Here is a 25,338-nt window from a genome sequence, read left to right as displayed (position 1 = left end):
TAGCATTCAAATGTGTTGCATGCGCCACCATATTGAGGGAAGCCCATTGAATCGCACATGTGAGCTGCTCTGTGCTATCCTCTCACCGGAGCTCCCAGCTCTGCTGATGTGTGCAATCACTTCAATCATTTCGCACACATCCGTCTGAATATCACAAGATTGCTGCATCGCATGAAGGAAATGTGTATGGATGTGACTGGCATTAGAAATAAGAGTACATCTTTAAAAATATACATCGAACTTTACACGCTGAAGCGATGACATCGCATCATTGGTTAATTGATTGATCCAGATTGATGGATTGTTACACTCCTCATGCACAGTATGACTTATATTGTCCTTTATGACTGTTGCTTGTCAGACTGTACAATATGAACCCATTTTCTTTTACCCATAATATGGGTTAAAAGCATTTGCATATTTGAGACATTGTGTAAGACTGTACACTACACATCGCAGCCAAGACTTTGGTCTCAATCATCTCAATTTACAGCACTGACTGGGTGTTTTATCTCATTTGGACATCGCAGTAGCAGTCACTCTTCACGACTGCAAAGAATTTCTGAAAGTGATAGCCAAGGCAAATAATCAGCCATCTGTAAACATGTCACACTAAGTGATCAAAGACTGACATTTTTCCTATGGCAAGACAAATCTTTTACGATCCCCGTTCCCCGAAATATGATTCAGATGGCAAAATTGTGGTCAAAATCATAGAGTAAACCCTTCTTCACACCTGTGACCACAGTGACAGTGACTGAAGTAAGTATAAAATAGGTGACCATTAATACACTGAAAAGATATTTGACGATTAACACAATGTTATTTAATAAACAAGTCCAATCGAGGCACAAATATTACATTAACCAAGAGTGGCGTTGAATTACTTTAAAACAAGTCAAATGTAGGGTTTCAGTTTGGTTATAGAATATGGTTATCACTCTTGTTAATAACCCAACTGTGTGTGAACGAAACCTCAGGGTCTTGTTTCTACTCCCAAATGCTGTTGGGCTTTCAGCTGTATTGGGCATTCAGGGCCCTTGAATCCAATCAACATACTGGTTAAGCTGCACAGCTGTGGAGATACAAGAATGCGTAATTGATAACCTCATCCCAAGTCGGCATTTGAGAGAGGAATATTCCCAATTACGGAGACCATTCATTAATTATTCTGACCTTCTACAATGTGCCCCATATTGATTGTGGCTGGCCGGATCAACAATGCCCTTTATTGGACCAGCAAAGATACAGGATGAGAATTCTGAGTATGAACCACAGGTCATGGTAATTACAGACCTTAGTCCTCCAATGAACCTCTGCTTCTCAAAATGGCTGATGTCATCGTACCCCAAACAGGCAGGAAGAGGCGCATCTGATGCTGGTGGGTCGCAGCCAATCAGAATGTTTTTACAGTGGTAGGTTTCTGGCCTTTGATTTGGAGGTGGGAGAACAGGATCCCTTGTCTGAGGAATACACCATTTTTTGAACACCTGCAAACACACAAGATGAATAATGATGTTTGTCTGTAACTGTAACCTCAATCTCTTCTAAAGCAGCAGCATGTCTAGTCACCAGTGTATGTTGCATTTTGGATGCTGGTTGCCAGTGTGAAATGCTGCTCTGTTGGTGTTTTTAGTTAAAGGCATAGTTCCAGAAAAGTCATGATGGTCAGGTTGAACATCTTTGCAACACAGTTTTGCTGGTGAACAGAATGGCAATCTTGGTCCACCATCTAATCAACCAAGATAGTTAAGCCTTTCTGATTCATTAAAAAGAACCGTCTCGAAGAAGTCAGGCCACATCCAGAATATATTTTCTCTTTGCTACAGATTTTTCAATGTTTACACCTCTCATTCACAATAGAACATTGTTTTCCTACACTGAAACGGAGACTTTCAAAAACCCTCTTCATAACTGCTTACTTTGGAAAACGATGAGTTTAAGAATCTGAAAATGAAGGCGGAATAGTGTGGATGTGACCTCATTCATTGGATAATCAAACTTCACTGGTCACGCTGTATGCATTTGATTCACTAAAAAGAACAGGCTCATAAAGTCATTAGTTCGGTCATCTGACTGCACTGGATGCACTGTATGCTTTTGATTCAGAAATAAAGAATAAGCCTTTTTGAGATGCATGTTTGAGCTGTGTGATTCATTCCGAACGTCATCTGGTTCCTTTTTTTTTGTTTTTATGGAGCGGTTCTCAAACCTATCCAATGCGCAACATATGTGGGTTATCAGCAATGCTGGACAAAACACCACTATCACATTCAGAGACTACGTGATATACTTGCCATTTCCATTAAGAACTCTTTTTCAGACGCTACAATTGTCTGCCCAGCCCTACACAAATATGCAGAACCTAACATGCTTTAATTTGCCTGAGAAGAAAAAAAAAATGGGGAAAAAAAAAAAGAGTATTACAGACATGAAAATAAAAATTTAATTCATCACTTTACCACTAAAACCCAGGCAGCAAACCCACTCGTATTCTCTAAGACAAAAGCAACACAAAGAACTCATTCAGCTCCTCTGAACAGGAAATAAATGAGAAGACAAAGTAAAAAAAAAAAAAATGACAGAAACTCATTCATTCCACCAGCGTCCCTAACGCAGATGAAGACATCAACATAAAGATAGTTAGTAGATTTATAAAAAGCAAGGCAAGTTATCCAAACAGGCATTAATGAGGAGCCCGTGGCGGTATATCCATTACAAGTCGTAAAATAGGAGGGCTGTCACTTTGTCTTCTTAATAAGATTAGCAAGATCCATATGTAAAATCCTGTATTGTTAATACAATATTATGCCTGAACAGGCAACAATATAGGTGATATTAATATAGTTATTCATGAGTTTCATGAACTGTGAAGCCCAAATTGCTCCATGACAATGCATTTTTAATACTCCCTATGAGCAGTTTAGAGACTACTGCTATTATTGTGACTTCAATGGAACAAACAGTGCTGCAATTCAAAGCACAATCTCATCTTTCCACAGATCAGCATGGCGTCATTTGAATGATGGAGTTCAGACTACATATAAGAAAGCTGCATAGCAGCATGGTAGAATTCATGGAGGTACTATAAAAGGTGCCTAAGGAAACATTAACTCCAAAAAACGGGAAAACAAAGCTCTTCCACTGAATAACGCTTTATTAAACGATGTTACTTTTTGAAAATTGGAAAAGCATATATAACCATCAAACAAACATTGTCACAGGATAAGCGGTTGACCAATATAGGTTTTTCAAAAGCCGAGGGCATGATTGAACAACCATAACCCTAAAAACAAAATAATATTATGCTCCAAATGTTGAAATACAGACATCTCACTTTCCTGCAACAATAAAAATAGCCAACAGCTTATTCCTCAATAAGCCAAGAGGTCAGTGTGTGACATTTTAGTTTTCTATTGGTCATAAGTGTTGTCATCATATGAATTTGCAGGTCACAGTTCACCAATCTTTCGTGTGTAATGGAAAGCAACACTTATTTGTATGAGTTTGCGTTTCAAATCTCCCGTGTTTGGATGCATCTGAATGAAAGTGAATGTAGTGTGCAATGTGACTGTGGCTTTAATAATAAAAAAATGGCCAAATATCTGTCGCTTAACCAGCCTGGTTGATTCAAACTTGTCACAATGAGTTTGATGTCAATCACACCAAATTCCATTGGTTTTCACATCGATTTTAATGCAACTAACCCTAACCCGAGCTTTGAGAACTGCTACCAAGAGCGAGATTTTCAGTATTGTTTGACTTCGATAGATTTATATAGTGCAAGTTATATAGGCTACAGTATATTGTGCTTTGTATATTTTACAGTGAGCTATTTGCGTTTATTCACAAAGGCCAATTAGACACAACATTTCAAAAGCATATTTAATGTGTAAAGGTACATGAATAGATAATGAGAATTTTGCACTTTTTCATCATCGCTATCCACCTTTTTCACAGGCAGCAAAAATGACCCATTATTCTTCCAATGCGGATGTTTTAAAAATAGGCAAGTGACCGAGAATTCGTTTAATGAAACCTCTGATTATTACATCTGGTTCGTCAGCATTGGCAACCTTTGTGGGGGCTTATTGTTGTGACATTCATTTTATAGTCATTTTTAAGCCACCTGTAGTTGTTATAACACCCTATAACAGTGCAGAATTATCCAGACCCTTAGCTGCTCACCATCACCAGTAATGTTAGTCTAGCTGATAACAACAACTAAGCAGAAGTGTGGAGCATCCAAGAGGAAGTCTCTCACCGTAATGGCGCCGCCCATGGAGAAGTCAGGAAAAAGGTGGATAATGGCAAATAGACATTAGAAACTGGCACATTCCTGGCATTAGCGTGGGAGAGAGTCAACTCCTCTAAAGATGATAAAGTACTTTGCCACATCTGGACACTAACGCTGTGTTTCTCCCATAATTGAAAAAAGACACTGACTTATCTGTGATTGCAGACCGACTACAGGAGCGGCCAGTGAATGACGGTGGGCTGTGATGGCCCCACTTTCTCGGGTTATCTAATTATCGGCTCGATAACCAGACTGACCTCTCACATTTAAGGAGAGAGGAGCTGCCATCTAGACAGAGATGTCTAATAAGTCACAGCAGAGGTGGGCGGCAGGAGGGGGTGGCGGTGGGGTGGCTGCTTTTGTAATTGTTCCTCTTATCCTTCAGGAAGTAATGAAACTTAACATGCCAAAGCGTTTCCTTTTTTAGACAGTGTTGATTGTGTGGAACAGGTGGGGTCAGGTGACAAAGGTGGGTGGACATGAACTGTCAAGCTCATAGCTTTCCTTCCTCGTAGTCAGTTAATAAACATGCCTTCTGACACGCTATTATAATTGCAAACAAATTGCTTAAGGTAAAGAAGAATAAACCCTTGGGTGATACTGCAATTCAGCCAGCAAAACTTATTTGTGTCATTAGACATTTTGTTTTTTATTGTATTTGTGTGCTTGCTCATTTAAATTCAGAACAAACCATGAAGCTTTAAGCTTGGTCCCACTTATACAAATAGGCATAAATTAAAGGTATAGCTTACCCAAAAATGATTTTTTTTTCCATCATTTACTCACTCTCATGTTGTCCCAAACATGTATGGCTTATTTTTATTCACGCAACAAAAAAGGAGATTCAAGGCAGAATGACAGCCTCACCATTGACTTTCAATGTATGAAGAACAAAAAAGTTGCAATCAAAGTGAATTGTGACTGAAACAAACTTACTCCCTATCCATGTTATAATATAGGATATTGTGTCTACAGAAATATCCATGCAATGCTCAGACACTTTCCTCCACTTCACATTAAGAAGTACAGAACCTTTAACAGGTGGAGGAAACGCCTACTCTAATGCACATGTGCAGCACCGAGGGTCGAGTAGAGCAAATCATGCCCACACATTATAATTTCTATTTAATTAGTGGTTGCTATAGAGTAGCATAACACCTGCAATGGCAACAACAAAAGCAGATATTATGATAATATAGAGCAAAAAATAAATACAGAAATGAATGAATGAATAGCATCTGAAGTTTCTACTATGATTTTACAGGAGAGAAAAAACATCCATCCATCCATCCAACCATTCATCCGGCCATCCATCCATCCATCCATCAGTCCATCCGACCATCTATCAATCCATCCATCTGACTATCTGTCCATCTTTCCATTATCCATCCACTCACTCATCCATCATTCCATGGATCGATCATTCTATCAATCTATCTATCATCTATCTGACTCTCTATCCATCGGTCCGTCCTTCCATCATCCATCTATTCACTCATCCGTCCGTCCTTCCATTGATCTATCATTCCATCAATCGATCATTTCTTCTATCTATCTATCTATCTATCTATCTATCTATCTATCTATCTATCTATCTATCTATCTATCTATCTATCTATCTATCTATCTATCTATCTATCTATCTATCTATCATCAGTCTTTCTTTTCTATCTATCTATCTATCTATCTATCTATCTATCTATCTATCTATCTATCTATCTTCCCTCCATCCATACATCATTCCATACATCCATCTATCCATCCATCCCCCTCCTCTATCTATCTGTCTGTCCATCCATCACACATCATGCATCTGTCCATCTGTCCCATAGTATGCAAGGAATATCCACTGATAGCAAGCAAATCTACTAACTATTTCAGTCTCGCCATTGAATATAAAATGAGATCATTATCTTGTGTTTTAGACACAAAAGATCAGCTGCTTATCTTGGCTTCTTAACAGCACATTTAAATCCCATCTTCGTTGATTCTGACACTAGGCAAGATTTTTCCCAATATAAGCTCACCAGGGCCTGTTTTATAATGGCAAGTCTGACATTTGTTGTGGTAGAGGGCTGGGCTGCTGGGATGGATCACGGCTGTGGAGACTGTCACACATCATGCATATGAATTCATACTGCTGCCATAACAGAGCTGAGAGACTTTATTAACAATAGCACAGCACTTCACCACGTCATGATGGCATGTGGGAGCCAAAGAGACAAGAAACTTCCAACAGCATCCTAACATGGCAGAACTGGATCTGAAGAAAATTAGAGTGGGGCCCATGCACAAGTCACCATCACAATGTGTTCTGGGTGGTAGCCATGGAGTTGCTATGCAGTTGATGAGGTGTTCAGAGTGGTTTATAATAAGTAAGGTGGTTGTTATTATGTTCAAGTTAGTCATTCACGTCCCTATATGCTGTATAGCTCGTGTCCCTTCTTCAATGTAAGTCTATGGGATATTTACATCTTTTATACATTAATCATATCTCCAGTGGCTTAGCAAATTAATAACACATTTCTCCTCAACAAGCCATGCAATATGAGGTATAATGCATGTCTATAGTACTAACAGTGTGGGACGAGTTTGGCACGGAGGCATAGGGGGTTGTTCAAATCCCTAAACATAAGAATTAGCAATAGTGAGATTGATGTTTGCCTTAGAAAACTCAACTAATAACTGACTCAAGGCAAAGCACAATCATTCTGCCTTGAAGCAAACCCCTATGATACACATTTGTCTAACAGGTTATTCTGCAAAAACTCAAGGGAACACTTCATATGCAGCAATTCTTAGAGATACAACCCTTAAGCATTCACAGTTACTCATTTATTTTCAAATTTCCCTTCAAATTCAGTCTAGTACATCTACCCTACGGCATACATGGATTCTCAACTCAGGCAAGCCCCTAAAAATGACAATACAAATTCAGTTCGACAAGAACCTTAAAAGCGTTTGTAAAAGCTCACAATATGGTAAAAATGGAACGAAAATACAAATGGGAATGATCATCATGGTACGGTGGATTTTCTCCTTACCAATCTCAAAACTTCCTCTTCAGAGCCATGGTGTAGAGGTAAGCGCACATGCTTGACATGTTGTCCCATGCAAACTGCCCGATCCCATTTACCTTACTTTCTCCCCAAAAATGTACTGTAATTCTCTACTGTATCAAATGAAAGAAAAAGGTCCTACCTCAGTAGCAAACTGCTGCAGTCACCAAGTGTTGATGGGTCTTTCATCAGATGCATATAAAATACACCCATGACACACAGATCTGAAGTGGGACACAATATCCCAAACATCACACCCAGCAGGTTGTCTGAGAAATTGGCCCGAGCTTCCCCATAATATTTCTATCGGGAAGACACGCAGGCTTGAGTGAAGTCTGAGATGCCATTTATTTGATAGATGTAAAACAGGAGGTAATGTCTCTCTCTTTGGCGTAGGCCCCGTCCGGCAGTCCGAGGGAGTTGTACCCGGAACCGTCATGTCCTGCCGGAGATAGGAGGCAGGGGCGGGACAGGGCTCAACTGGTGGTGGTGGGGAGGTGGATGTTGCAGTTTTAGCACAGCAATGTGATAGATTGTGAGCAGACTTACAGTATAAAGCATTGGCTTACGTGCGATTGGCTAGGAGTTACCCAGCTAATGATGTGATGATGTACACCTGCTGGTCTTCCAGCTAGAACTACGCTCCACTTCCATTTCTGCAAACATAACAAAAAAAAAAAAAAAAACAGTAGGATTGATAGTAATCTAGAATCCCAGTTTAAAGAAATGTTCAAGGTTCAATACAATTTTAGCTCAATCGACAGCATTTGTGGCATAATGCTGATTAAAACAAAAAATAATATTATAAAAAATAAAAACATAATTGGGGTTAGAGCAATAGTGTACATGTATACACTTACAATGGAAGTAGATGGGGCCAGGCCATTCATTTAAAAAAACAGATTGTATAGTATAGCGCATAGCAACAAGATGTAAACGTTTTAAGTTAACATGATTTTAATGGGATCAGATCTGGTATTTACCAGTGTTACACTGTATACCACATTACAATTGCAATTTTGGATGCAACTTCATACAGATAAGTAAGTGATTACATCAAGTCGCATGCATTACTTTTAGGATACTTTTGAGTCCTTTAAGCTTAAAAGTCAGTCTCTGCCAACTGTTATAATATTGAAAAGCTAGACTATGATATTCATTAAAACATCTCCTTTTGTGTTCTGTATAAAAAAAGAAAATCATACAGGTTTGGATCGACAAGGGGGAGTAAATTATAACAGAATGTTCATTTTGGGGCAAACTATTACTTACGTATATAATATACAAGTATCACATACTCTAGCTCAACAGAAAGAAAACTTTGTGATAATGCCACAGGAAAGAGTGCAAATTGCGAAGCTCAGGTTCGAAATGTTTCTGTTATTTATATAGTTTCTTTTTTCTTCCCATTCTCTTGTCTATCAAGCCCATTCTGACAGTAATGACCCACTGACTGACATGTGTTTGAAGGAAGTACAATTGCTCTGAAAAGCATGAGGATGGGGCAACATCTCTTTTTTAGACAACCTTGAATTATGGCCAGAGCGCCTCAATAGTGATCTCTATATTCGCAGAATGCTAGAAAGATTGAAACCTTGACAGAACAACAGCGCAGCACAGAGACGCAGTGTTCCCAGCAACGTGCATTAAAGGCATTTTGCAGTGCCTTTATTCAAATGTTAATTGTAGAAGTCTGTTTTCCAGCTTCGAATGAATGACTGATATTCAAATACACTGTTGCAAGGCATCTGGAAGAGTGGCTGTGGTATAGCTTTAAAATGCTCCTCAAATAAATGAGCACAAAAAACTCATTATTCCCTGCGAATAATTCACAGCATCCTGAAGAACAGCAGGTCTCTTATTAAAAGCATAACTCAAAGTTCACTGCGGTTTAACCACATTCAGCACAGCCTATGGATGTCACAATATGTCTGTTACAAAAGCAATGTCTGTCACTCTGATAAAGAGCTCTGGTCTGGCATCTTGTATGAGCTTGGAGTGCAATGTATTCTAGTAGATTGAGAACAATTGGAGTTGCCAATTTAAACAAGAATTAGTTCACACAAACACAAAAATAATGTGATCATTAACTCACTCTTATGTCATTTCCAACCTATATGACTTTCTCTCTGTTAAAACAGTGAATTTTGAATAATGAAGTCGCTATGTCAGGCTGCTCAAACAAAGAATGATTTGAAAGTGCCGAGCTACAGTGTTTACACTTTTCGAGAGAATGGCTTACTTATAGTGGTCTCTGCTGGAAGAAGTATTTAAATACGGAAACAAATAAATCACCCAAAGATTGAAATTCATTATGTACTCACCCTCACGCCATCCCAGATGTGTATGACTTACTTTCTTCTGTTGAAAACTTTTAGAAGATTTTTAAAAGAATATCTCAGTTCTATAGCTCCATACAATACAAGTGAATGGTGACCACCACTTTGAAGCTCCAAAAAGCACATCAATTCAGCATAAAAATAATCCAAACGACTACAACGGTTAAATCCACATCTTGTGGAGCAATCTGATTGGTTTTGGATGAGAACAGTCCAAAATATAACTCCTTTTTTCATTGTACATCTTGGCATTGCAGCCTCTAGGGATATGATTTCAAGCTTGATTACACTTGCTAGTGCTTGACACATGCGCAAGGCGCTAGATGGCACTAAGAAACGAGCTTGAAATCCTTATCACACAGAAGACTGCTTATTCCAGGGTTTATAGTGAAAAAGGAGTTATATTTTCTCTATTCTCTATTCTCACCCAAAACCAGTTGGATCGCTTTAGAAGGCATGATTTAAACCACTGGAGTCCTGTGTCCATGTACATATATGTATGTTATAAACATCAACAGGCTTTTCTTATGCATTAAAACACTTTTGAAGTAGAAATTAGTTTCTTTGTCTATGTCTATTAAATGTAATAAATATATCAAGGCAAAATCAGACGTATATATATATATATATATATATATATATATATATATATATATATATATATATACATACGGTTAAAAACTGGCTTGCAATATCAGTTGAATTCCCCGGAGTCTGCAAGAAAAAACTAATCTAATCAAACCATGAACACACACTACACAGACAGCAAAGAAAAAAAAAAAACACAGTATGAAAGCAATGACATTTCATATTCATATAATATGAAATGTAAATATTACTAACATAATAAAAATGCCTTTCCTACAGAAATATCTGATATTAAAGTTATATATCTTATATTAGGAACCTATTGCACATTATAAAGGAAAATATATGAAAGGTGATGCGCTAGCTAGTAGTGTTTTTGTTCGGTTTGTTGTTTTTTTTATTGGCCTGATATATGCCTGATCTTGCTGGATTGCTATATCAAACCTTTCAGATGCTAAAATCTAAATAAAAGTTGAATGGCTTTTAGTTCATGAAAGCATACTCCAAAACATTATAGCTTTCATAAAATATAAGCATTTAGTATTCACATTCTTTCTCTTCCAACAAAATGAAACAAACATATTGATGATTCATCTACGCACAGGGCCATAACGCACAATATTGTACAATAAAATGCTCTCTGGAAAGAGAAAGTGCCATGATGCCAGTATGACCAACTGACAGCTAGCAACAGCAATTAGCAAATTAGCTGTAACATAAACTAAAGGCTATAGGCTATATAGCACAACAGTGATCACACTCTTTTTCAGCCATCTTGTTTCTGGAAGTATTTTTCCCAATGAGTTCTTCCATAGGCTTTTTATGAAATCCTGTTGTAAGCCATGAACCAAACCAACCCGAGGATCCCTTAGCGTTCACACTGGCATTTTTAACACCGAACCTAATGATACAAAACCAAAGGCATCAGGAAAACGATTTTTTGACGGAACTTGCCGATCATCCAAAACAATAATGGCTGCTGGGCGAAATGCGCTTGTTGGATTTATATATATATGGTGGTATTTTTACCAGCATGTGTAAAGGAGTAAAAATAGTGCCAGGAATTCCTCCATTGCACACACAAATGAAGAAATGCTGCAAGGACGGCTGACGGCGGTTCGGACGCCTATATCGAACTGTAATGGGCAACATAGCTCATATGATGCGAAGAACCAGATATGCTTGACGTCAATATTAGGCAAATGGTTTCCTGTTTTTGGTCTGTTTAGACGCCTTTGGTCCATGTTGCGTTCATATATCAATCGAACCATAGAAGAGTTCGGGTCTCTGCCCGCTTGTTTGGTGCGCACCAAGGTGCTGGTGACAGCGTTCACACTTGATCAAATTAAACATGTACATAGCAACACAGAACATAGCAATCACACCAGAGTTTGTTTTAATCGTACCAAACCTGCTAAGTGTGAACACACCCTAATTCAGATATTTACAAAAATAAAAGTAGTTTAAGAGTGTAGGAAGACCGCCTTGATGCAACTATAATTATACACAAACATATACACATGTGGAAGTGTAGGTTTTATTTTATATTCCATTTACAACAATTTGAATTGTATTTTCTTTAATGTTGAACTTGCATGTGTAATAATATGAGCTATCACTAATTTAATATAAACTACGCATATTTAAAACAAATTATTAACAAGTTGAAACCTACAAGTTGAAAAATAAGCAGTATTACACATATAACAATGAAACGCTTCTATCATGAAAAGTGCAGTGTGTCATAACTATCTGAATGTGATCTGCCTGGTCCAATTTACCTCCACAGGTGTTAAAAAAAGAACATTTAGAGTGACAGAAAAAAACACCTCGCTAGCATTTTTATGTAGTAAAGGGATGCTGTGGACTCACACCATCAACACTTGGGGAAAAGTACTTTCTGTGCTCCCACCTGTAATCCATTTTGATCAGCTCTTCTCAAAATTTGGAAGAGCGGATCGCAGAAAAAGGGCGGCTGAATAAAGTAAATACCACTTTGCACAGATATTTGGGGGGGAAGTGGCCCCATCCATGAAAAAGGTTCCCCGACCCAGTCGACACAAAAAACGTTATGTAATAAGACAATAAACACTGTCTTTTCTTGCTTTTGAGTTCATCACATTATGGTAGAACACATTGGTGTGACTGTTCATAAGTTATTGTTAATAATGTATTTGCCTTTGGAAAAAAATTATAGGATTTTTACTTCCATACCCCGAGTGTTGTGCTCCATTTGTTATTAAAAAAAGACAAGCCCTTTGAAATGCTGCATGATAACTTCCTGATTCAATAGGAAGAACAGTATGCCAACAGACAAAAGAAAATTATGTTCATAAAACCATTTAAAGCACTTGTTTAATCAACATGAAACAATATTCGCAACCCATATTACTACATTTCATTTCATTTATTTAAAGTCTGACAAGGCAGGATGTAGCAGCACAAAAAAAAAAAAAAAAAAATATATATATATATATATATATATATATATATATATATATATATATATATATATATATATATATATATATATATCTTAAGACAGTGAATCCTGAAATGTGTCAAACAGCAATCAATATCATAAACAATAAGAGCATAAAACCATAAATAAATATGTCATTTATAAAACAATTTAAGAGTATGAGGAATAAAAGAAAGTTCATATCTTTTGGATCTACTCATGAGCACTACATTTTCCCTGTGCCGCCGAAGTGAAGTATTTGTTGAAGCTGCATGCAGAAAACCATGCAGAGGGGATGAACTGTCTTTGAGTATGTTAGTGAGGGTGAGAAGAGAAGAAGACGGAATGCCGATGATCCTGCAGCATTATTTTTGAATCCTCTCCAGCTCCTCGGAGAGGCCTTTTGTCAGTCCACCCCAAGCTGGTCTGGCATACTCGAGAATTGGCCGTATGATGGTCAGATATATTTGTTTTAGAACATCGCATGGGAGACCAGCTCTTTTTGCAACACTGAGGTAATGGATCTTTGGCCATGTCTTTAAGAGCATAATAATTAATGTGGGCATCCCATGACAAATCAGATAACTCCAAGTGGCTTAAATGTGGAGACTATACTGATGTTTTGTTCAGAAAATGTAGGAGACAGAGGAGAGGGGATGTTATCCTTTCTCCTGGAACTAATTACCATACCCATGGTCTTTTTTCCATTCATTGCCAGTGAAAACCCCTGTACCCATTCAACCACTGAATCCAAGGCTTTCTGAGTCAGACCAAGCAAGGACCCCCATCAGGAGCTCCGTGAATGTAAGATCATCAGCATATTTCACAGGGATAACAAGAGGCGGCAGATGTGAGTCCAGACTGTTTATACAGATGACAAAGAGCAGTGGGGACAATAGCCCCCCACCCAACCCCCGTTGGTCACCAGCTGGAATTGCACAGGGATTGGACACACAGGAACCCCACTGCACCTTTTGTTCTCTGTCACTCAGGTAGCTCCTCAGAATGAGCCAAAGAGGGCATCTCACATACATGTCAGCCAGTGTATGAAGCTATTAACAGTGTTTTATTGTGTCAAAAGCATAGGTGAAATCAGCAAAAACAGCATGAATGTCCAGTTTGGGTTTGTTATTAAGTGCTTCATGCCAGCATTGTAGGATCTGAATCAAAGCAGCGACAGTTGATCTATTAGCCATAAAGCCATGTTGTGACAGGGCAATCTTAAAAATTGTATCCTCCAGAAGGGCATCCCTTAGGATTCCTTCATACACTTTACCAACACAGCTGACTAATAACATTTGACGATAATCTGCTGGAAAACTGGGCTTCACTTTTTTGGGAACAGCTTTGACCAAAGCTTCTTTCCATTGGCTTGGAAAAAATGTATGTTGAATACAAGTATTAAAAATATCACATAACACAGGCGCCAGCTCTTCATTTATAGTCTTTAAAACCAAAGAAGGAATGTCGTCAGGCCCAACTGCCTTCCCTGCATTGAGTTTACGGAGTCTAGCTTTAATCTGCCCAATATTCAGGAGAGGTGTAGTACCGTTTGACAGCTGAGTAACATGCTCATCAGATGGAATAGTGTGATCTACTTGGTCCCTAACTGAAGCAAAATGCTTGGCCAGGCCCACGCTGTAGGGAGTTGGGGTCTTGTGGTGTCACAACTCACCCATCGTTCTCCATCCCCATTAGTGCCTTCACAGACTTGAATTAGAGCAACACATCTCTTCCACCTTGTTCTTGAAATATCATTGCTTGGAAATCTTAATTTGTTTTTTGCAATACCTGATTTTAGGTTTCTGTAGTTAGTTTCATCGGCAGAGCAAAACGTATGTGTGGTGGCAGGTGCGTGGTCGAGAGTTGGTAGATTTGACGTGCTTCACCTCTATCTGTTTGTTTCACTTCATAATTGAGATCTCCCACTCATTGTGTGTACACTTGGTGAGAAATTTTGAGCTTGATGTGGGGAGTAATACGAGCACTTTATCTCCTGGGTTTCGGCACCAGTGTGAAGGGAGGGAAAGGAGGAGACAGGAAACTTGGGCTTCAACTTAAAAGGTATAACTTTAATAAACAAACTCAAAGGGGCTTTTCTGCATAACACTCTTTAGCTAAACACACACACAGTCTCTTTCAGATGGGTAGCTCTCTGTCCATCGTCTCTGGCGTGGTCCCATTTTATCGCTCTTCCCAGTACTTACTGCAATCGGAAACAGTTGTTAGACATTATAGCTCTCAAGTGTATGCACCCTTACCACTTTCTCTCTCTCCGGGCGAACGCTCGGCCACACCCCTGTTGCAACAGCATGTTGTCTCTCAATATAAAATCTTTAATTTGTACAGTCATCCAAAGATTGTCATTGTTAGTAATTGAGAGTCTCTTTAGTGGGACAGCTTTATCTTAAATATACCCAATAATGGTAGTGAAGGCACTGACCTCAGTAGTCAGTAGTGTTCATAAGAAGTCCCAGTTACCTCTTTGCCTCAGATGTACGTTTCCTACAAGTGATGTAACGTGCTTGAATGGGCATTTACCAGGATTCCACATGATGGTTTGCTGGTCAGAGGTGCCAACAGGAGGCAGATGCACAGTTGACTCATACATGGAAGGAATGTTGGTAAGAATTGAATCAAGCTGACTGGTTTTCTTGTTGCTCCTTTCAAAACTTGTTTCAGTCCATGTCTGATACAGATGGTTTCAGACTTGTATCTATTCATGTCCACAAGGATGACAATTGCAGCATGCTGGTCACTGCATTCAATGTTGCCAAGGCAACGTTCAAGATATTGTTTAATTAATGTGTCTGGTTGTGCCGATGCTGAGGAGTGCGGTGGAATATACAGCACAGCAGCAATAATGCAACTTTACTCACAAGGAAGGCAGTTAGGGCGCAACCTAACCTATAAGACTTCATACTCGTCTTCTTCCAAGTGAGTCAGTCGTTTTTGTGTGATATTTTTTCAAACATAAATAGCGGCGACTCCTCTACCGCTGCCCTCTGATCACGCTTTGTAAGGTATATCCAGGAAAAGTTACAATAGATTCTGGAATGTCCGCATTTAGCCAAGTCTCTGACATGGCGATAACAGCTGAATGATTCTTCACTAATATTCTGTATATCTCTTCGCATTTGTGGCATAGCAACGCACATTAGAAAGGAGAAAACCAGGCAGAGATTCCTTTGGTTTATGTTGAATTGTGCTTATACAAACTAAGTTTTTAAAATGGTAGCAACCTGCAGATATAGACAGTCTTTGCCCAGACAACCGTGGTTCAGTGCCTGTTATGGTTCCATAGAGGGTTGTGCGATTACCAACAATTTTATTTATTGGACAAATACAATTTTTTCCAGATTTCTTATGCCTCAGGCTAGATCTGAAACATAGTATTCCATTTAGCTGTAACATTGTCTTAACTTCAAAGGCCAGGGGTGAAGCAAATTTGCTTAGGTTTCCGAAGAAGTGAGTATTGTTAATATATCCAAGTTGTGCCATTGACAGCAGAGGAACAGTGACAATTACGTAAAAGTTTCCAGAAGTAGCCACCATCCAATCCACTATGAAATAGAAGGCCGCGTTTCCTAGAATCCATCCAAAATCTATCAGAGTATGCTTCATCCACATGTTTTGGCTCTCGGATTATACATTTCATCTTTCAAAGATTTAATTTATCTGTGCATTTCTTGGCTAATACAAAGTTAAAAACACTAAAACATGGATCCCAAATTCATGCTGCTGTGGCTGCCCTTAGAAGTACCACCCATCTCTCCAACTTCTGTAATGTAATGACATTTTGAGTGAAAGAGGATATACAAGAAGAAAAAAATGTAGGGCAGGATTTGATGGACACAATAATGAAGATGTAGCATACATTGTTTGCGATATTTCTAATATAGGAATTTATGTTTAAATTTGTCGGCAGCTTTTCTGTCATGGTGCATCTGCACACTTAAAACATCTGTAGAAAAATGAGACAAAGGAAAAACTAAGTTTGAAACCCAGAATGCAATACAAATCTATTTACAGTAAGAATATACACTCAAAGCAGATATATTTGAAGTTCTGTGTTCTTGCCCCATTGGAACGGCACATTTCATCCAATTACAAACACTCTGGGGCACCCAGAGGAAATCAATCCCAAGCTTTTGTGCCCGAGGAATTTTCTCCCAGCAACTACATCTCAAAGATGCCATACTGATGACACACCGGTTTTGAATGACAAATAGGATAATTTGGAGACGCCCAATTAAATATTCATGCCCAATCAGAATGGATGTGGTATGTTTGGCCCCTGGATGTGAATGGCGTGTGACAGGAGGCAGTCGACTGGGCCTGCTGGGAAAAAGAGGGGGGCTGCTACTGTACCTCTCAAGTCATTATTTCACATTTTACAAACACACAGCTGTTTAAAAATTCACCACACTATTGACTTCACATGATGTATCAGTAATTCGGAAGAGTGCTTTTTCCTTTACAATGAGCAGAGAGGAATGGGGGGTGTATAAAGAAAATAATGGAGCAAGCAAAGGGATGAAAGGAGACATGCAAACAGGAAAAAAACATGGACAAACAGTTTGTGCTGAGGGTGGGCGGTATTACCAAATCTTATATCAAGGTACAAGTCATTTTATATCATGTTAACAGCATTATGAATGTGCAAAATTATTTATTTCCAAAATCAACTAGTTGGTGGGTTTCTTGAACAAATAGTCAACTCAACGGTCTTCAAGAAGTGCAGTCTGGGTTTGTATTCACCAGACCATGGTCGGACATGTTTCTTAGGGGGTGTTTACATAAGAAACGTTCTCGTGTACAAAAACAGCTAGAAAGGGTGCAACTGAATGGAACAGAATGCAATCTTCTCGAAATTATTTAAAGGTGGACTATAATTACCTTGACATGGCGTTTTAAAAACTAATATGCTATCATACAACAAATTGTCCTGGCTCTAAATTCAGATTGGATCAGCCACATTCAAAGCCATTTTAAAATAGCTGTTATGCAAGCACTTCTCACGGCACATCGGTGATTCCATATTAGTGCCACATTTTGCAGCAACTTTAAACAACAAACTCCTCTTTGGAAAAACAACTCGCTCTCATGTGTAAATAACAGTCCCCTACCTATTAATAGCCGCACAATTATAGTCATCCTTTTCTTGGCTTTATTATTATCATCATCATTACTTTTTACCACTTGGTGTCAATGTGAATTGAATGTAAATGAATGTGAATATTCTTAGAGATCACAAATGTGTTTGAGTAGATTAACCAAAATTGCACATCACATTAATTACTGACATGTGCCTTTAACGTTTGACAACTATTTTCTTGATTTAGTACAAAAATCTTGTTGAAATGTTTTTGTTGATAATTGTGCTTGTGCTATCTTTCTTTAAAATAAGTGGCACTTGGTTAAATATTTTGCTGTATAATCTAAAGATATTCAAAGTTTTTAAGTGCAGAGTAAGTGTCTAAATTATTTTTGGAACCACTATATCCCAGAATATAAAAGTATAGCACGATATCTACCAGTTGACACATTTCAACCATAACGGGGAATACACCTTCATACTGGTCAGCCCTGTAGCACACACATGGCCACCAAAACCAGAGATTATTGAGATGGGCCATTTTTATACAAATGAATGGGAGAAATTGGAATGCTCAACCATGGAGCTCTGAACACCCAACTGTCAACTATGTAGAAAGGAAGTCCCGCCTTATCATTATAAAAGCCAATCAACTTTTAGATATGGGGCGTCTGTGGCTCAGACGCTAGAGTGGTTCGGCCACTACTCTCAGGGTTGCCGGTTCCATTCCCGGTCCACATCACTCCACATGCCGAAGTGTCCTTGGGCAAGACACTGAACCCCAAGTTTCTCCCAATGGCATGCTAGCGCCTTGCATGGCAGCTCTGCCATCATTGGTCTATGAGTGTGTGTGTGAATGGGTGAATGGGACACAGTGTAAAGTGCTTTGGTAACCGCTAAGGATAAAAAAGGCACTATATAAGTCCAGACAATTTACCATTTAGATACAGACATCACCTCTCAATCAACTCTCTATTGTTACATTTTATTGCCGATTTGAAATATGTTCTTTGATCTTAATCTTGACCAAATCTTTTACAAAGTTGATAAGAGCTGCACAGCATAACTGGATACAGCCTCCCGAGAGTGTTTCTATGATGACCGACAGTTGACTGACTTGCTAGAAAGACTTTACTAAAACACACACATACATACAAGCACAACAAACACTCAAGGAACACCTGCACATTCAGATACATGCACACAGCAGGACGCCCATAATAATCACATCTCACAATTCTCTAAGCTCCGCACGGACTAGAGTGCACATGAGTGCCATTAATACTACTTACCTTGGTGACAGTGGGGTAATTACTGTAGTGCAGCAGCCAGGTACTGATGCCACATAGGACCACACAGAGCCGCCATCCCCTCTCTTATAAACCAGGGTGACGGATCATAATGTGACATTTGTTTTGACCCGATTTCTTTATTTGATCATATATTATCCTTAGCCTAAAGGATTAGGTATATTGCAGGGGTCGCTGCCTGGGAGAGGGTCTGGAGTGGGCTTTGACGGGGCTCAGATGAGGCTCACACACACATGCATGCACTCGTCGGTAAGATGAAGCCTGATCTCTAAGGATAGTGGGCCTATCAGGAGTCTGATCTGCAAGGAGATGATTAATACAGAGAGGGGACACAGAGCAGCCTCAGGAAGACATAAAGCCACACAAATAAATCTCTCTCTCTCTCACTCTCTCTACTCTTTGCTCAGTGTAAAGGAAAAAGCACTCTTCCAAATCAGTGATACATCATCTGTTATGATCATGGCTATGTGTATCTTTCAAAATATGAATGTAAAACATGAAATGGTGCAGTGGTTCATATTCAGTTTATGTTCTATTAATATATTATTAAGAGTGTATCAAAGGGGCTATATTATGGAAAACTGGGTTTTTCTTTCTTTTTTTAAATGAAAGAGTAAAATGCACTGTGTACCGACATTTTAATGTGTTCGTTCTCAACTGGTCTGCTCTGACAGGATCACGTATAGAAGGGAAAAACTATGCTTAGCGTAAATATTATGCATTTTAATAATACTATGCAACTAACAATATAATCGTGCATAAGTTCGAGAAGCAAACTTATTTTGCAAACTTATAAAAGAGAACTGAAAAACGCTTCCCATATCTGCTGTTATTGGCGTCTCTGCGTGTCCAATCAAACTCTATGGAATTTAGGCACAAATAAGGTAGAAGTTGGGCAAATAAGGCAAACGGCAATATGGACAGGTTGTGTAACATGCCCTAATCTCAACCTGATCTCATGTCAACTACATGACCATGGCCACATTTTTGAAAACTAAAATTACGTGCCGTTTTACACGTTTGGATGTAGTTTCCCAAATAAATGTCCAGCGGGGGGCGCTAAAAGCGAGTAAAATTATGCAATTAGACAAAGTTTTTAAGATTAATTAAAGATGGAGGTTTCAATTACTTAAACATACTTCCCTTACTTAAAACTTTAGCCTAAACCTAACCAATAGGGTTCTAAAAGCACATGAGAGGTTAAGGAAACAGATATCCTCACCCTTATCCAATTCCTAAACCTAACTGATAGTGTTTTAAAAGCAAGTGCGACATAAAAAGCTAATTTTCTGAAGCAACCATTTAATTTCGTATCACTTCTATGACACTTTCAGCTCACGTGTCAGCTTGCGAGCTTGGCTGGTCTCGAAAGGCAGCCTTCTGAGTCCAAAGTCCAAGACTCTATGAGGTGAGCTGTATTCAGCCCCCGTTACCTTTTCTAGCACTTGTTTTTTGCACTTTATAAAATTTAGCTAGAATACTTTTAGAATCCTTCTCTCATAATGACCACAAAATAAGGTAGAATTGTTTAAAAAAAAAAAATTCAGAATTACTGATTGTTTTTTTGCAGATTTATTCTGAACAGCACAGATGTGAGCTGCAAACGCGTCTTCTAGCTAAATTTTCCCCAGATCAGCTGCAGCGTGTGCACTGAGTATGTAATGTATAATGTATCTAATAAAAATGGACCGCAGTCACCAAAGGTTTCATGGTATGCACTAAAGAATTAAAATACAATGTCTAATTAATGTATAATGTTTGCCGGATGGAATATCTATCCCACTATGGTACACTGCTGTCTTAACAATTAGCGCGCTCAAGTTTCTGGGGGGCACCAGGAAAATGGTTGTTGGGGGGTCATTTACAAATATAACATTACATGTAGGCTTACATTTAGCCTACTGAAACAAAAAACTACTTTAATTCAAAGGATCAGAGTGAGGGTGGACAATGTTTTTGGTGTTATAAACCTTGAATAATGTTATAAGTAGACTTCAGGAGAAAGATGTTATTTACTTACAGTATAGAAGTCTTAAAGGTATAGAAGCAAAAAATTATAATAATAATAATTCTAAAGGGTCAAGGACAGGAAAATGACCATGTAAATCTAATTACAACTGTTTTGGTGCAAGAAACCTTGACAAATATTATAAAAGATTTTTTTTTTTGTTAAGCTAATAACATTAACATAAAAACAAGCAGTCGAGACATGAGGCCCAGAAAACAGCCATATCTCGACAGATCGAAATGTATAAACATATCCATAAAGATGAGACCTAACAGAACAGAAGTCACTTACATATAAAAATATAATAGTAAAAACATCTTGTTTATTTCTAAGGGTATGTGAAAGGGAGGAAATGGTTATGTAGCACTAAATAAAGACTATTTTGCTCTATGAAACTTTGACACATTTTATAAATGGACTTCAGGGGGAAAATGCTGTTCCGTTATAATGTTGAGATAAAAAAAATTTAATTGAAGCATGTGGCCAACAAAATATCTGTCCTCGACAGGTCGAAATGTATAAACATATTCATAAAGATGAGACCCACCCTATCAAAATGAGAATCTTTGAGAGGGCACCTTCAGTTCATTATCTCTCTTTTCAAAAACTGTAGCTCGGGGGAGGGTAAAAAGAGAGGTTAAAATAAGAGAAAGTGAGAATAAAATAACCTATTCCCTGCTCTGACACACCAGGGCTCCACACTATGTCTGAGGACAGGAATACCATTGTCTTTTTCTCCTCCCAAGGTAACATTAAAGACACGGCACATCCAGACACATTTTAGACCCTCATCTGTCTCCCCTGGCCAGCAGCCCAAGTGCTTAGCAAATGTCAACAGAAAATAATGCACACACAAAGGCAATCTTATTTGTTCAAGAATTGCTCTAGGTCACAGCAATTCAACTGGGCTATGAGAGAGGCGTTCAAGAAAAGAGTGCCTAGCAGTGCAGTGCATTAGATACAGTGTTCAGGCTTTTCTGTGCTGTAATGTAATCAAATGCATGCACAAGCTTTCCCTTTCTGTCCTTTCTGTTTTTTTACAACCCTTACAAAATATATAAAATAATGATCCTGTAAGTTAAAATGAAAGGAGTTCATTCTCTCGCCCTCTCCTCCCCACCTTATCATTTTACATGAGTAATAATCTAGCATCGGAATGTTTTTCCATGATGAGTGCATTTGGGCTTTATCATGCGCAGGTAGCTAATCTCCTAATTCATTGTTTTCATTAAATCGGAACTAAAATGAGCTCGCAATGGAAAAAGTACAATTCAATAAAAGCCAGGCCTCCCAGGATTTGCAATTTTAATGATTGGTTACCTTTATGAATTCGACACAAATTCAACTCTTCACTTTTTCTTGGAGAAAGTAATAATTTTGCTCATATTCTTGGGGTTTTGGGAAACTGTTCTTTTGGTCAGGGACTGTTTATAAAATAGGGATAAGGACTCAAACAGACCCAGATGAATGCAGTGAAGGGAGGGTTACTTTTGAAATGTATTCCACTACTGATTATAGAATACCAGCTGTAAAATGTAATTCATAATGTATTCTGTTAGATTACTCAAGGTCAGTAACATATTCTAAATACTTTGGATTACTTCTTCAGCACTGGTAGATTTTTTTCACTTGTTTTGACTATAAAACCTCTGCCAGTACAGTCAGACAAAATACACATGTTAAAAATATATTCTCTGAAATAAATCGATATTTTTACAGGAAAACAATAAAAACAATTATCATCAAGAATATGATTTTTCTTCCTAGACGGAAGGTCTTCCTAGAAAAAAGAAATTGTGATACAACGTGAATTTGTTTTATTAAAAAAATATGATTGTGTCTGGTAACATGTGCATGTAAAATGGCTAGAAATAGCATTTTAGCTTAGCGTAAAGCTGACAATTTACACAAGGTTTATTTATATTTCTTCAACTACAAACTTACTTTTCTGTCTGCTCGTAAGAATGTGACACATCATAAGAAAGTGTTTCAACGCTGTTCAAATGTACTTTGGATCACATCATTTATATGTATAAATATTTTCCATCTGAAAGGACTAAATATGAAATTAAACAAATGACAATAAAATGCAAAGTAATCTCTGCAGAAATCAATGTTTTTGTTGTTGATGTAACTGTATTCTAATTACCAATGATTTAAATTGTAACTGTAGTGGAATACAGTTACTTATATTTTGTATTTTAAATACGTAATCCGGTTACATGTATTCTGTTACTCCCCAACGCTGCCAACACAGTATGTCCAACTTTAGTTCAAATCCAGTTTTTGACCGATCCGAATGCTCCCTCTTCAACCTATCATTTCCTGTCCTCTCTCTCCTATCCTATAAAATAAAAAGCAAAAGGCCTGATTTCATTTTAATCATTTGCTATTACTTATTTTTACAAATTTTAACTACACTGATTAAGCAAACTGCAAAGTCAAGGTCTAATATATTGCAATTATGTGCATGTGTCTTGTATATTTTTTTAATTAAAGGTGTAAATTAATTTATATATTTATAAACTTTTACATAATGTTTATATAAAATATAACGTATTCGTTTTAATTGTGTATTTTTATATGCAACACTAATTTTTGCACTTTAAGTTTTATTTAAGTTTAAGTATTATTCTAAAAGGGTAATAAAAAATAAAAAAAACTGAAATAAAACCATCAAGCCACAAGTCAAAAGAATGAAGTCATCACTAGTCACAAAAACAACTAACCTAATCTAAACGAGTTGATTAGCTGGTCTACGAGACCTGGGCACTTACAAGATGGTCAGGTTGGAAGACCATCAAGACCAACTGAATACCAGCTTTGCAAGGCTGGAAGATCAGATAGACCAGTTTAAGCCTGCTAAAACCACCTTAGGATAGTTTAAGATGTTCCTTGCAGCTTGGCTGAATTGTGTTCTAGTGCTGATTTATAGTGTTACCTCCCATCTATGGTACAGACTGGACTGAACACACATCTATGCAGAGTTCAATCTGTCTGTCTGTCTGATAGACACAGCTGTGCCGGTCTGCTCGGGCATCTGGATGCAAGTTTAATGATGTCAGTGTTGTAGCTCGACTGGGGACAGGTGGAGAGAGAACACCAGGTGAGGCGAGATTACTCTGTGCACCGAGGGTTAGGACAGCAACCGTCAGACCTGTCAAAAGCAGCCAGTGTGGGTCTGCCCAGGATCAGGGGGATATCCAACAGCTGCAAACACAGCACACAGATATATGAAGAGTGAGAGACCTGCACTGCTCTCTGTGTGTGTGTGCTAGGATTGGATATGCACAGATCTCAGCTTGAAGGATCATATGTATTTGATTGACACATCACTCAAAGCTGTCATTTTCATTGCAAGGTGTCGACCACACTCTAGATGTGACATTGCTAATCTAACTGTAGGTAATCTAACTACAAAAAGCCCACTCAGATAAAAATAGCACAAAACATGTCCGAGTCTGGTGGCAGGCACTTTCAGTTTATATACACTCTCTGATTTCTGTGACGACACAGCTCTGGGAAAAAAAATAAGAGATCATTGTAAAATTATCAGTTTCTCTGGATTTACTATTTATAGGTATGTGTTTGAGTAAAATTAACATTATGGCTTTATTCTATAAAGTACTGACATTTCTAAAAATTTTGTCAGAGCATTTATTTGCAGAACATGACAACTGGTCAAAATAAAAAAAGGTGCAGTGTTTTCAGACCTCAAATAATGCAAAGAAAACAGGTTCATATTCATTTTTAAACACCACAATACTAATGTTTTAACTATGGAAGAGTAGAGAAATCAGTATTTGGTGGAATAACCCTGATTTTCAACCACAGCTTTCATGCGTCTCTGCATACTCTCCGCCAGTCTTTCACATTGCTGTTTGGTGACTTTATGCCACTCCTGGTGCAAAAATTCAAGCAGCTCGGCTTTGTTTGATGGCTTGTGGCCATCCATATTCCTCTTGATCACATTCCAGAGGTTTTCAAAGGGGTTCAGGTCTGGAGATTTGGCTGGCTATGATAGGGTCTTGATCCGGTGGTCCTCCATCCACACATTGATTGACCTGTCTGTGTGGCATGAAGCATTGACCTGCTGGAAAAAATAATCCTCAGAGTTGGGGAACATTGTCAGAGCAGAAGCAAGCAAGTTTTCTTCCAGGACAACCTTGTATGTGGCT

General features: G+C 38.2%; 1 pseudogene; it reads right to left on the bottom strand.

The window, feature by feature from the left end:
• LOC127635027 (dihydropyrimidine dehydrogenase [NADP(+)]-like) overlaps positions 1-25,338 on the bottom strand; it is a 304,510-nt pseudogene that overhangs the window by 202,923 nt on the left and 76,249 nt on the right.

This window comes from Xyrauchen texanus, chromosome 42, assembly GCF_025860055.1.
Source record: "Xyrauchen texanus isolate HMW12.3.18 chromosome 42, RBS_HiC_50CHRs, whole genome shotgun sequence".
Classification (NCBI taxonomy): domain Eukaryota; kingdom Metazoa; phylum Chordata; class Actinopteri; order Cypriniformes; family Catostomidae; genus Xyrauchen; species Xyrauchen texanus.
This window is presented reverse-complemented; position numbering and strand designations above follow the sequence as displayed.